Below are 12,444 nucleotides of genomic sequence, written 5' to 3' on the forward strand. Positions count from 1 at the left end.
ATCCAGTATTCCCAGGCGATCTCCCAATCAAGACACTAACCAGACCAGATCCTTCTATGGCACCTGGTCTTCCCAGGCAGTCTCCCATCCAGGTACTAACCAGGTCTGACGCTGCCTAGCCTCTGAAATCAGACGAGATCGGGTGCTTTCAGGTTGATGTGGCCGTAAGCGCTCTCTTCAAGACACGCCCAACCCTCTTGACAAATGCCAAGATGGTCGCCTTGAGAAACAAGCAAAAAAAAAACAGGTCAAAGCCAACAACATAAAAAGAAGCCTATGGGCTTACAGCGGACCCTAAAAGATGGGACCCACTAGCTCTGTCATGGTTCGGACGCTGTAATGTGTTGAACGCGAAGATGAACGCCACGACTTCTGTATCTACTACAAGCCTTACCTATCAAAATACCCCAGACTTTCTTTCATGCGGTTCGCTCAATCTTTATCAAGTTCCTCTGGCGCGGAAAACATATGCGTATTGGTAGGGCAATGCTATTGCGACAGAAATTGCGGGGAGGTATTGGCTTCCCGGACCCTGCTCTATATTACACAGCGACGCACATGACACCAGTGGTTGACTGGTGCCGGTGTTCTGCCATATACTGTCCGGCCATGATATAGTGTCTGCGCCGTACTGCGCATTGCTCGGCAATTTTCGGAATCTGTGTTGCTGTGTACTGCGCATGCGCAGTACACAGTGGACACTATCCGATGGGGGACCATATGTGATAAGACACCGGCATGGGGAACTGAAGCTATGGGTCAAGTTAGAGCAGGAGATGGCATGGGTTCCACTGGCTGGTCTGCCTTGGGCGGGGAGGCCATTGGAGCCCTGTGTGACTACTCACCCGTTAATTGGCCCCTCGCTCGCCGAGATGGATAGTTTTTTTCACCTTTCCCACCTGACTAACTTCCCTTCTCCTATGACCCCAATTATTGGACATCCTAGATTCCCTCCGGGCCTGTCTGACCAGGCCTTTACCAGGCTAGCCCCGAAAGGGCTTCTGAGAGCAGCCCTATTTCTTGGACCCACGGGCTTGATTCCCATGGGGACCATACTGCTAGAGCAAGTACCTGTTGCATTGTATAGCTGGAGAGCTAGACAGCTAATCCATTTCCTCGGATCACTACCTAACCATTCGTTCTTCTCTAGACAATTCCACCCCTTCGAGGAACTTTGCCTGGATGATGGCCCAATTCGTGGTTCCCTCTCTAGGTCCTACCAAATCCTGACAGACGCACAATCCTCCACGGATCCTCCCTTCCTAGCTAAATGGAAAAGGGACTTACAAACTACATTCTCCAAACCACAGAAGGACAGAATACTCTTTTTCGCCCATAAGTCGTCACTCTGCAGTAAATATCAGGAGATCTCATATAAGCTGATCACACGCTGGTATCGTACACCGGTGGTGTTGGCCAAAATATTCCCCGGTCAATCTGACCGCTGCTGTCGCTGTGGGCAACAGGCTGGCACCATTCTCCACATTTTCTGGGAATGCCCTAAATTACAAACATTCTGGCAGCCTGTCCTGAGACTGATCCACAAGTTCACAGACATTTCCTTAGCCAATGATCCCGCAGCAGTTCTTCTCAATCTAACTCCTATGTCGAGAAAGCGTTATCATAAGTCCTTACTTAAACATCTCCTCAATGCAGCTAGGGCCTGCATCCCAAGTCAGTGGAAAGAGCAATCTGCTCCAATGGTGGCCCAGTGGTTCGCAAGGGTAAATGATATTGAACGAATGGAAGACCTGACTGCCACAATGAGGGATAAAACGGAGGAGCATGGGAACAGATGGTTCTACTGGACCCAGTTTCGCTTTTCGGAAGAATACCTCCGCGAGACATAGTAAGCTCATGGTGATCGTTGGAGATCGCTGTTCCAAACGTTGGACAGCTGATGAGCTAGTGAGCCGAGGGCGTCTCTTGCTCCCTGGGAGGGGATCCCATCCTATCCACTCTACCCACGACACCCCCTTACCCCTTCTTTTCCTTTTCTGCCATTTCCTTCCCCAATCTTCTCTTTCCCCTTCTCCCTCCTTTCAGTTCTACTATTTCCCTTCTTAACTCAAAAAAGGCAAAAGAAAATGGTATGTTCCGACCCCATTTGACTACTACACAATACTCTTCCCCTATCTATGGATATCTAAACTCTTCGAGGGTAGCAGGGCTAGTATCAATAATATTTTAAGTGGTAGAGGATCCCAACGAGATGGAGCTTTAATCTCATCTTGATATGACCGCAAAGCTGTACACGTGCTATTCTCCTCGGACTTCTTACCATTGGCTCTGATATCCATGCAATATGATCGTTTGTTTGTAACTATTTGTATCACACATTCTGTGAAGTTGCCTTTGCATTGTATGTCGCATACTACTAAATAAAAAAATAAAAAAAGAAGCCTATGGCACCTGGTATTCCCAGGCGGTCTCCCATCCAGGTACTAACCAGGCCTGACACTGTTTAGCATCCGAGATCAGACGAGATTGGGCGCTTTCAGGGTGATGGGGCCGTAGGTGATCTCTTTGGGCACTCTCAACCCTCTTGACAAACGCCAAGATGGTCACCTTGGGAAACAAGTGAAAAAAAAAACAGGTCAAGGCCAACAACATAAAAAGAAGCCTACAGCACCTAGTATTCCCAGTTGGTCTCCAATCCAGGTACTAGCAAGGCCCAACCCTGTTTAGCTTCTGAGATCAGAGGAGATCGGGTGCTTTCAGGGTTATGTGCCCATAGGCAATCTCTTTGGGCATTCTCAACCCTCTTGACAAATGCCAAGATAGTCACCTTGAGATACAAGCGAAAAAAAACAGGTCAATGTCAACAACATAAAAAGAAGAATACGGCACCTGGTATTCCAACGCCATCTCCCATCCAGGTACTAACTAGGCCCATCCCTTCTTAGCCTCAGAGAAGAGAAGAGATAGGGCTCTTTCAGGGTGATGCTGCTGTAAGCGATCTCTTTGGGCACTCTCAACCCTCTTGACAAATGCCAAGATGGTCACCTTGGGAAACAAGCAAAAAAAAAAAAAACGAATCAACGCCAACAACATAAAAAGAAGCCTACAATAACTGGTATTCCCTGGTGGTCTCCCATCCAGGTACTAACCAGGCCCGACTCTTCTTAGCCTCCAAGATCAGACGAGATTGGGTGCTTTCAGAGTGATGTGGCCATAGGCAATCTCTTCAGGCACTCTCAACCCTCTTGACAAACACCAAGATGGTCACTTTGGGAAACAAGCGGAAAAAAAACAGGTCAACGCCAACAACATAAAAAGAAGTCTATGACACCTGGTATTCCCAGGCGGTCTCCCATCCAGGTACTAACAAGGCCCGACTCTTCTTAGCCTCCAACATCAAACGAGATCGGGTGCTTTCAGGGTGATGTGCCCGTAGGCAATCTCTTCAGGCACTTTCAACCCTCTTGACAAACGCCAAGATGGTCACCTTGGGAAACAAGCAAAAAAAATAAAAGTCGGAAGCTAGAGACAATACGGCCCGAGTCCTCAATTTAATCCATGCGGCGCATGTACAGGGAAGGCCCTTGCTTATGTTGTCAACGGACGCGGAGAAGGCCTTTGACAGGGTGGCTTGGCACTTTATGCAGCCTGGAACATATAGGTCTTGGCCCCAACATGATGAGCTGGGTAATGTCGCTTTACTCCACGCTGTCGGCAGCGATACGGGTGAACGAGTGATGCTCGGACTCTTTCCCCATCACTAATGGGACGAGGCAGGGGTGCCCTCTGTCTCCCCTAATTTTTATTCTGACACTGGAACCACTTATGTGTCACGTTCAAAATGACCCGAATATTACTGGCATAGCCAAACCCTCGGCACACCACAAACTAAACTTAAAACTAAAGCCTATGGCATCGAGAAATCCCAGGCGGTCTCCCATCCAGGTACTAACCAGGTCCCAACCCTGCTTAGCCTCTGAGATCAAATGCACGCTCAACACTCTTGACAAACGCCAAGATGGTCACCTTGGGAAACAAACAAAAAAAACAAGTCAACGCCAACAACATAAAAAGAAGCCTGCGGCATTTGGAAAACCCAGGCGGTCTCCCATCCAGGTACAAACCAGGCCCAACCCTGCTTAGCCTCTGAGACCAAACGAGATTGGGCGCTTTCATGGTGTTGTGCCCGTGGGCACAAAACGTAGGCATGCACGAGGGAGCCCGTCACAACAGAAAAGGCATCACAGAATGGGATCCACCACCCCCCCCTCCCATACCCCTAAAGTACATGCAGTCCTTGAACAAATGCATTTCTCCCTTTGGCAGATTGTCCTCTCCTTACCCCCTCTCCCCCGTCCACGCCCTGGGGGGAAAAGGGGCAGGGAAGGGGGGAAAGGGGGAGTGGAAGGGGGGAAAGGGGGAGGTAAAGGATGGAAGGGAAGGGTGGGAAGGGGGGGAAGGGAGGGGGGAAACAGGGGAGAGGGGACAAAAATGCGGAAATGTCAAGTCCTTTAGCGCACTCCCACCAGCAAACACCCAGACCCCATAAATTTCAACTCCTCCCCTCCATGGTCACCACATCAAGATAAAAGAGGAGCAGCCCTGGTCGGTGCATGGAAAATCCGGCAGGCAAGGGGCTGGGGCCACCATCCCTCCATCCAACGGGAGACTTCACCCGAGCAGCAGTCCTGGGGCCCGCCAATTAGTGTCTCTCCTGCATCGCCATCGGGGGCTGTGTAGAGCATCCAGAGGGAGGCTGGGACCGCCCAAACAGTAAGGGGTAAATCCTCCAGGGGGGTCCAGAGTCACCCTGGAGGGAAGCAGTGTCTCGTACCAATAGGCTCAATAAATAAGTCATCCAGGGTCCCCGAAAGCTGCAGAAGGCAATGTCGGCAAAGAGTAGGTGGGAGCCAGAGGGGGGGACGAGGGGCGCAACCAGGGGGAGGGGACACATATGCGGGAATGTCAAGCCCTTCCAGTACAGCCCACTAGGTATCACTCAGACCCCCCAAAGTGCAACTCCCCCATCTAAGGTCAAGACTCCAGAAGGGAAGATGAGCCGCCCTGGTCTGTACATGAAAGAACCTGCTGCCAAGGGGTTGGGGCCATCATCCCTTCCTCCAATGGGAGATGCCACCGGCATGACAGCCCCGTGTCCTGTCAAGTGGTGCCCCTCTGACAATGTCGTTGTGGTATATGTGGAGCATCCAGGGAGAGGCAGGGACCACCCAAACAGTGAGGGGTAAAGCCTCCAAGGGGGACCGGTGTCAGACAGGAGGATAGCGGTGTCTTGTACAAGTTGGTTAATTAGACAAGTCATCCAGTGTGTTCCTGTGAGCATCGGAAGGAAAGGTCGGTAAGGATTATGAATGGGTGGGGGCCAGGGAGTGCATAAAACTGCCACCAGATGACCGGGGCAGAGAGGGCAAGGGGATGAAAGTCAGATCTGGTAGGTGGGGGCGGGGGTGAGGAGTGTCCCTTATATTACTCACGTTGGCCATACCTTGAAGCTGAGCGCTCTGCATACCCAGAACGTTCTTCTGTATAATCTAGCCTATCTGTATACATTAGCCTTTTGTACACATTAGCCGGTCCTCTGTATACACTAGTCTGTCTGTATACACTAGTGTATACAGATAGGCTAGATTATACAGAAGAACGTCCTGGGTATGCAGAGATTAAGGCTAGGGTATACAGAGAGAGAGGCTAAAGTATGCATACTTGCTAGTGTATACAGACGGACTAGTGTATACAGAAGACCAGCTAGTGTATATAGGGAGGCTAATGTGTGCAAAAGACAGGCTAGTGTATACAAATAGGCTAGATTATAGAGAAGAACATCTTGGGTATGCAGAGAGAGAGGCTGGGTTACACAGAGAGGCTGGTGTATGCAGACTTGCTAGTGTATACAGACGGACTAGTGTATACAGAGAGGCTTGGGTATACAGAGAGCTAATGTATAAAGAGCAGCTAGTGTATACAAAAGACATCCAAGGGTATACAGAGAGACTCGTGTATGCAGAAGATCGGCTAGTTTATACAGAGAGGCTAAAGTGTACAAAACACAGGCTAGTGTATATAGATAGGCTAGATTATACAGAAGACCGTCCTGGGTATGCAGAGATGGAGGCTAGGGTATACAGAAAGAGAGACTGTGTTACACCTGTTTTTTTTCCCTTGTTTCCCAAGGTGACCATCTTGGCATTTGTCAAGAGGGTTGAGAGTGCACAAAGAAATTTCCAGGGGCACAACACCCTGAAAGCGCCCAATCTCGTTTGGTCTCAGAGGCTAAGCAGGGTTTGGCCTGGTTTGTACCTGGATGGGAGACCGCCTGGGTTTTCCAGAGCCGGTCATGTCCAGAACCCTGGGGTTCTTCTGGGTCCTGAAGGCTAGTAAGGAGACAAGGCATAGTCAAAAGGGAGGACGGGGGAAGAAGAGAGTGCAAAGACGGAGAGAGAGGTGGTGAGGGGATGGCGGTGGGGAAAAAAAGAAAAATAAAGACAAAAAGGGAGGGGGGGAATGCCATCCAGGGCAGACATGGCCTACGTAGGTAAACATTAGATGTTCAGTTGTTTTCTGGGACAGAGGCACTGCTCACCTCCCGAATGTAGTCTCGAGTACCAGTAAAATACCTCCACGGCCTCCATGTAACACTAAATGCCTCTTCAGTGTTGTGAAGGGTGGCGGTCAATTCTTCCATCCGGAGAATATGATTGACTTTGGAATACCACAGCACCTTGGATGGGGGCTGAGGCTGCCTCCACAGTGCGGCAATGCAGGCCCAGGCGGCATTCAGGAGTTGCATCGCGAGGGTTTTTTTGTATTTTCGAACAGGCTGTTGGGTCAAGTGTAGAAGGCATGCTGCTGGGAACCCAAGCAGTAAATATCAGGAGATCTCATATAAGCTGATCACACGCTGGTATCATACACCGGTGGTGTTGGCAAAAATATTCCCCGGTCAATCTGACCGCTGCTGTCGCTGTGGGCAACAGGCTGGCACCATTCTCCACATTTTCTGAGAATGCCCTAAATTACAAACATTCTGGCAGCCTGTCCTGAGACTCATCCACAAGTTCACAGACATTTCCTTAGCCAATGATCCCGCAGCAGTTCTTCTCAATCTAACTCCTATGTCGAGAAAGCGTTATCATAAGTCCTTACTTAAACATCTCCTCAATGCAGCTAGGGCCTGCATCCCAAGTCAGTGGAAAGAGTAATCTGCTCCAATGGTGACCCAGTGGTTCGCAAGGGTAAATGATATTGAACGAATGGAAGACCTGACTGCCACAATGAGGGATAAAATGGTTGAGCATGGGAACAGATGGTTCTACTGGACCCAGTTTAGCTTTTCGGAAGAATACCTCCTAGAGACACAGTAAGCTCATGGTGATCGTTGGAGATCGCTGTTCCAAACGTTGGACAGCTGATGAGCTAGTGAGCCGAGGGCGTCTCTTGCTCCCTGGGAGGGGACCCCATCCTATCCACTCTACCCACGACACCCCCTTACCCCTTCTTTTCCTTTTCTGCCATTTCCTTCCCCAATCTTCTCTTTCCCCTTCTCCCTCCTTTCAGTTCTACTATTTCCCTTCTTAACTCAAAAAAGGGAAAAGAAAATGGTATGTTCCGACCCCATTTGACTACTACACAATACTCTTCCCCTATCTATGGATATCTAAACTCTTCGAGGGTAGCAGGGCTAGTATCAATAATATTTTAAGTGGTAGAGGATCCCAACGAGATGGAGCTTTGATCTCATCTTGATATGACCGCAAAGCTGTACACGTGCTATTCTCCTCGGACTTCTTACCATTGGCTCTGATATCCATGCAATATGATCGTTTGTTTGTAACTATTTGTATAACACATTCTGTGAAGTTGCCTTTGCATTGTATGTCGCATACTACTAAATAAAATAAATAAATAAAAAAAGAAGCCTATGGCACCTGGTATTCCCAGGCGGTCTCCCATCCAGGTACTAACCAGGCCCGACACTGTTTGGCCCCAACATGATGAACTGGGTAATGTCTTTTTACTCCACGCCGTCGGCAGCGGTACGGGTGAATGAGTGGTGCTCGGACTCTTTCCCCATTACTAATGGGACGAGGCAGGGGTGCCCTCTGTCTCCCCTAATTTTTATTCTGACACTGGAACCACTTATGTGTCACGTTCGGAAAGACCCGAATATTACTGGCATATCCAAACCCTCAAAACAAATTTGCGGCGTACGCTGACAATCTAATTTTTTCCGTCTCCAATCCACACATTTTGCTTCCCAATATACTTGCGTCACTACAGCGATACGGCAGCCTATCAAACTATAAAATCAATTGCGCCAAGTCAGCTTTATTGAATATATCGGTCCCGGATGGTGAGGCCAAGAGGCTCTGCTCTACTTTTCCATTCTACTGGGCTGAAAAATCTATACGTTACCTGGGCGTTGACATCGCAGCGGATTTAGTGCAATTGTACCCACTTAATTTTGTCCCTCTCCTGGATAGACTGAAATCTGATTTGGGAAACTGGCATGCTTTAACACTGACCTGGTTTGGGCGCTGTAATGCATTCAAAATGACAGCCCTCCCGCGGATCTTATACATGTTCCAGACATTACCGATCCGGTTACCCCCAATTTTTTTCAGACAACTGCAGGTGCTGCTCCGGGACTTTATTTGGGCACGCAAACCGCCCAGAGCCTGTTTGCAATTGCTTGCCAGACCAAAGGACAAGGGGGGTCTGGGTCTCCCAGATCTCAGACAATACTACAGAGTGACTCTGCTAGCGAGAGTCGTTGATTGGCATTGTAATGGCCCACACAAGCAGTGGGTGGAGATGGAGATTGAGGATGGATCCATTCCCCTATTGACCTCCCCGTGGCTCCTGTCCTCCCTACCAAAAGACCTCAGAGGTCACCCCATAGAGGGAGCTATGTTGGCTGTTGTGCGGAGCTTGTTCCGCTGCACACACATTGCTCCCCTGCCATCACCAATGACTCCGGTTATAGGTAATCCAGACTTCCCACCGGGATTTACCAACAAGAAACTGCGATAGTTGACAGTGGTGGGGAAACAGCGTCTGGGAGAGGTGTGGCCCTCGGGAGGGCTCCCGACCACGCAAACTGTCGCCGAGCTTTCTGACCCTCCGCTTGACTTGTTTAGTGCCTATCAACTTCGTCACTTTCTTCTGGCCCCCTACACTCCTAGAGACCTGACACCCTATGAATCCATCTGTCACAAAACGGAACCTGTGCGACACACCCTCTCCCTCCTGTACAACCTATTGAGTAGTCAGGAGGAGGAGTCGACCCCCACCATTTATCCACAAATGGGAGAGGGACTTAGGCATCATATTTACCCCACAACAGATAGGGAAGATCCTGACCTTAGTACATAAAGCTTCCATCGCAAACCAATATCAAGAATCAGGACACAAGATAGTCTCACGCTGGTATAGAGTCCCATACCTTCTGAATAAAATGATTAGATCGATCCTGGATGTTTGTTGGAGGTGAAATTCAGATACGGGGACCATGGGACACCTTTTCTGGGCATGCCCTGCCTTGAGGAACTTTTGGGTTCCCAGCAGCATGCCTTCTACACTTGACCCAACAGCCTGTTCGAAAATACAAAAAAACCTTCACGATGCAACTCCTGAATGCCGCCTGGGCCTGCATTCCCGCACTGTGGAGGCAGCCTCAGCCCCCATCCAAGGTGCTGTGGTATTCCAAAGTCAATCATATTCTCCGGATGGAAGAATTGACCGCCACCCTTCACAACACTGAAGAGGCATTTAGTGTTACATGGAGGCCCTGGAGGTATTTTACTGGTACTCGAGACTACATTCGGGAGGTGAGCAGTGCCTCTGTCCCAGAAAACGACTGAACATCTAACGTTTACCTACGTAGGCCATGTCTGCCCTGGGTGACATTCCACCCCTCCCTTTTTGTCTTTATTTTTCTTTTTTTCCCCGCCGCCATCCCCCCACCTCCTCTCTCTCCGTCTTTGCACTCTCTTCTTCCCCCGTCCTCCCTTTTGACTATGCCTTGTCTCCTTACTAGCCTTCGGGACCCAGAAGAACCCCAGGGTTCTGGACATGACCGGCTCATATTTTACTCTGCTTCACGTAGGTCATGATAAGCTGGCTCGCTGTGGTCCCAGTTGTTCTCCATGATTACATTTGTCTGAACGGAGCTGCACTACTCCGTTACTCAGTACTACTGTACTACATGTCGGAGGTGGGGTTTCTCTCTTTTCTGCATGAAACTGTAGGACTCCCCTCTGAGAAACCAGAGTTATTTGGCTGCCTATTTTTTGTTACCATGTAATTGTGACCCTGGGTCATGCTGTATGGTTGACTGTTATATTTATGTTCTACTTAATAAAAGAATAATAAAAATAAAAAAAAATAAGTCAATGCCAACAACTTAAAACTAAAGCCTATGGCATCGAGAAATCCCAGGCGGTCTCCCATCCAGGTACTAACCAGGTCCCAACCCTGCTTAGCCTCTGAGATCAAATGCATGCTCAACCCTCTTGACAAACGGCAAGATGGTCACCTTGGGAAACAAACCAAAAAAAACAAGTCAACGCCAACAACATAAAAAGAAGCCTGCGGCATTTGGAAAACCCAGGCGGTCTCCCATCCAGGTACTAACCAGGCCTGACGCTGCTAAGCCTCTGAAATCAGACGAGATCGGGTGCTTTCAGGGTGATGTGGCCGTAGGTGATCTCTTTGGGCACTCTCAACCCTCTTGTTAAACGCGAAGATGGTCACCTTGGGAAACAAGCGAAAATAAACAGGTAAACGCCAACAACATAAAAAGAAGCCTACGGCATCTGGTATTCACAGATGGTCTCCCATACAGGTATTAACCAGGCCGTACACTGCTAGGCCTCCGAGATCAGATGAGATTGTGCGCTTTCAGGGTGATGTGGCCATAGGTGTTCTATTTAGACACTCTCAATCCTCTTGACAAATACCAAGATGGTTATCTTGGGAAACAAGTGAAAAAAAACAGGTCAACGCCAACAACATAGACCCTGGCGGTCTCCCATCTGACCCAGAACCTGCTTAGCCTCTGAGATCGGGCGCTTTCAGGGTGATGTGACCTCAGGCGAACGCTTTGGGACATACTCAAAACTCTTGACTGATGCTAAAATGGTCACCTTGGGAAACAAGCGAAAGAAAAACAGGTCAAAGCTAACAATATAAAAAGATTCCTACGGCACCTTTAATTAGGTACTATCCAGGCCGGACCCTGCTTAGCCTCTGAGATCAGATGAGATCGGACGCTTTCAGGGGGATGTGGGCGTAGGAGATTTCTTTGGGCACTCTCAGCCCTCTTGACAAATGCCAAGATGATCACCTTGGGAAACAAGCGGAAAAAAAAAAACATGTCAACGCCAACAACATAAAAAGAATCCTACGGCACCTGGTATTCCCAGTTGGTCTCCCATCCAGTTACTAATCAGGCCCGACAATGCTTAGCCTCCGAGATCAGACAAGATCAGGCACTTTCAAGGTGATGGGGCCATAGGCGATCTCTTCGGGCACTCTCAACCATCTTGACAAACGCCAACATGGTCATCTTGGGAAACAAGCGAAAAAAACCAAGTCATTGCCAACATTGGAGGCTAAGCAGGGTTGGGCAATCAGTTTCCTTGCCTGAAATAGGCATCTCAGAACTGCCATCTGGCTACTTCCCGGGTTTCCAACTCCTTCAACTAATCCCAGGAGACAATACTTCGCCTCCATCCTGGTGGAGGTTCCAAACACCCGATCAATGGTTCCTGTCACCTCTGTCCAGTAGCGGATCAACTTCGGGCATCTCCAAAACATGTGCATCATGTCTCCCCCCATGTTCCCGCACCGGGGGCAACTTGCGTCCGGCCGTTCGGCCAAACTGAAAAAGTTTACGAGGAGCATAATAGGTTCTATATAATAAGAACAGATGTGACATCCTCTGTGAGGAGAGCCACAATTCACCACAGGCAGGATTCCTGTGGCCAATTATAGCTCAGGGGGGTTTAGTACACACCCCACGCTATATAAGGACGCCAGCGCGGCGGCCTTGTATAGTGTGTTGCGGTGGTCAGGGAAAGAGGAAGATAGGCAGGGACAGTGTCTTTACTGCTTGGGAACCTGGCACTGTTACAGTGGGTGTTATGTGCCTCCTGCACAGTACACACCTGAAGCTACCCTTTATTACTGGTGTTCAATTTCTGCAATACATGCATCTGCAGTGCAGAAGTTAGAGTGGGTGTTGTGTGCCTCCTGCACAGTATACACCTTATTGCTGGTGTTCTGTTTCTGTAATACAGGAACCTAGCACTGTTACGGTGGTAGGGTGTACAGAGAAGCTGGTATATATAGAAGACTACAGCATACAGAAGAAAGGCTAGTGAATACAGAATACAGACTCGTGTATGTAGATAGGCTTGAGTATACAGAGATGCTAGAGTAAACAGTGAGGCTGGGGTACACAGA

General features: G+C 49.1%; 5 pseudogenes; all 5 read right to left on the reverse strand.

Moving 5' to 3' along the window:
* Positions 1–2,400: 2,400 nt before the first annotated feature.
* Positions 2,401–2,519, reverse strand: LOC143957621 (5S ribosomal RNA; annotated as a pseudogene).
* Positions 2,520–2,620: 101 nt separating this feature from the next.
* LOC143944016 (5S ribosomal RNA) lies at positions 2,621–2,739 on the reverse strand (annotated as a pseudogene).
* Positions 2,740–3,061: 322 nt separating this feature from the next.
* LOC143953968 (5S ribosomal RNA) lies at positions 3,062–3,180 on the reverse strand (annotated as a pseudogene).
* A 100-nt stretch (positions 3,181–3,280) lies between these two features.
* LOC143952964 (5S ribosomal RNA) lies at positions 3,281–3,399 on the reverse strand (annotated as a pseudogene).
* Positions 3,400–11,377: 7,978 nt separating this feature from the next.
* On the reverse strand, positions 11,378–11,496 carry LOC143948619 (5S ribosomal RNA; annotated as a pseudogene).
* Positions 11,497–12,444: the final 948 nt, after the last annotated feature.

Source organism: Lithobates pipiens, unplaced genomic scaffold, assembly GCF_037356315.1.
Source record: "Lithobates pipiens isolate NorthernLeopardFrog02 unplaced genomic scaffold, aLitPip1_a1.2 Scaffold_10, whole genome shotgun sequence".
NCBI classification, from domain to species: domain Eukaryota; kingdom Metazoa; phylum Chordata; class Amphibia; order Anura; family Ranidae; genus Lithobates; species Lithobates pipiens.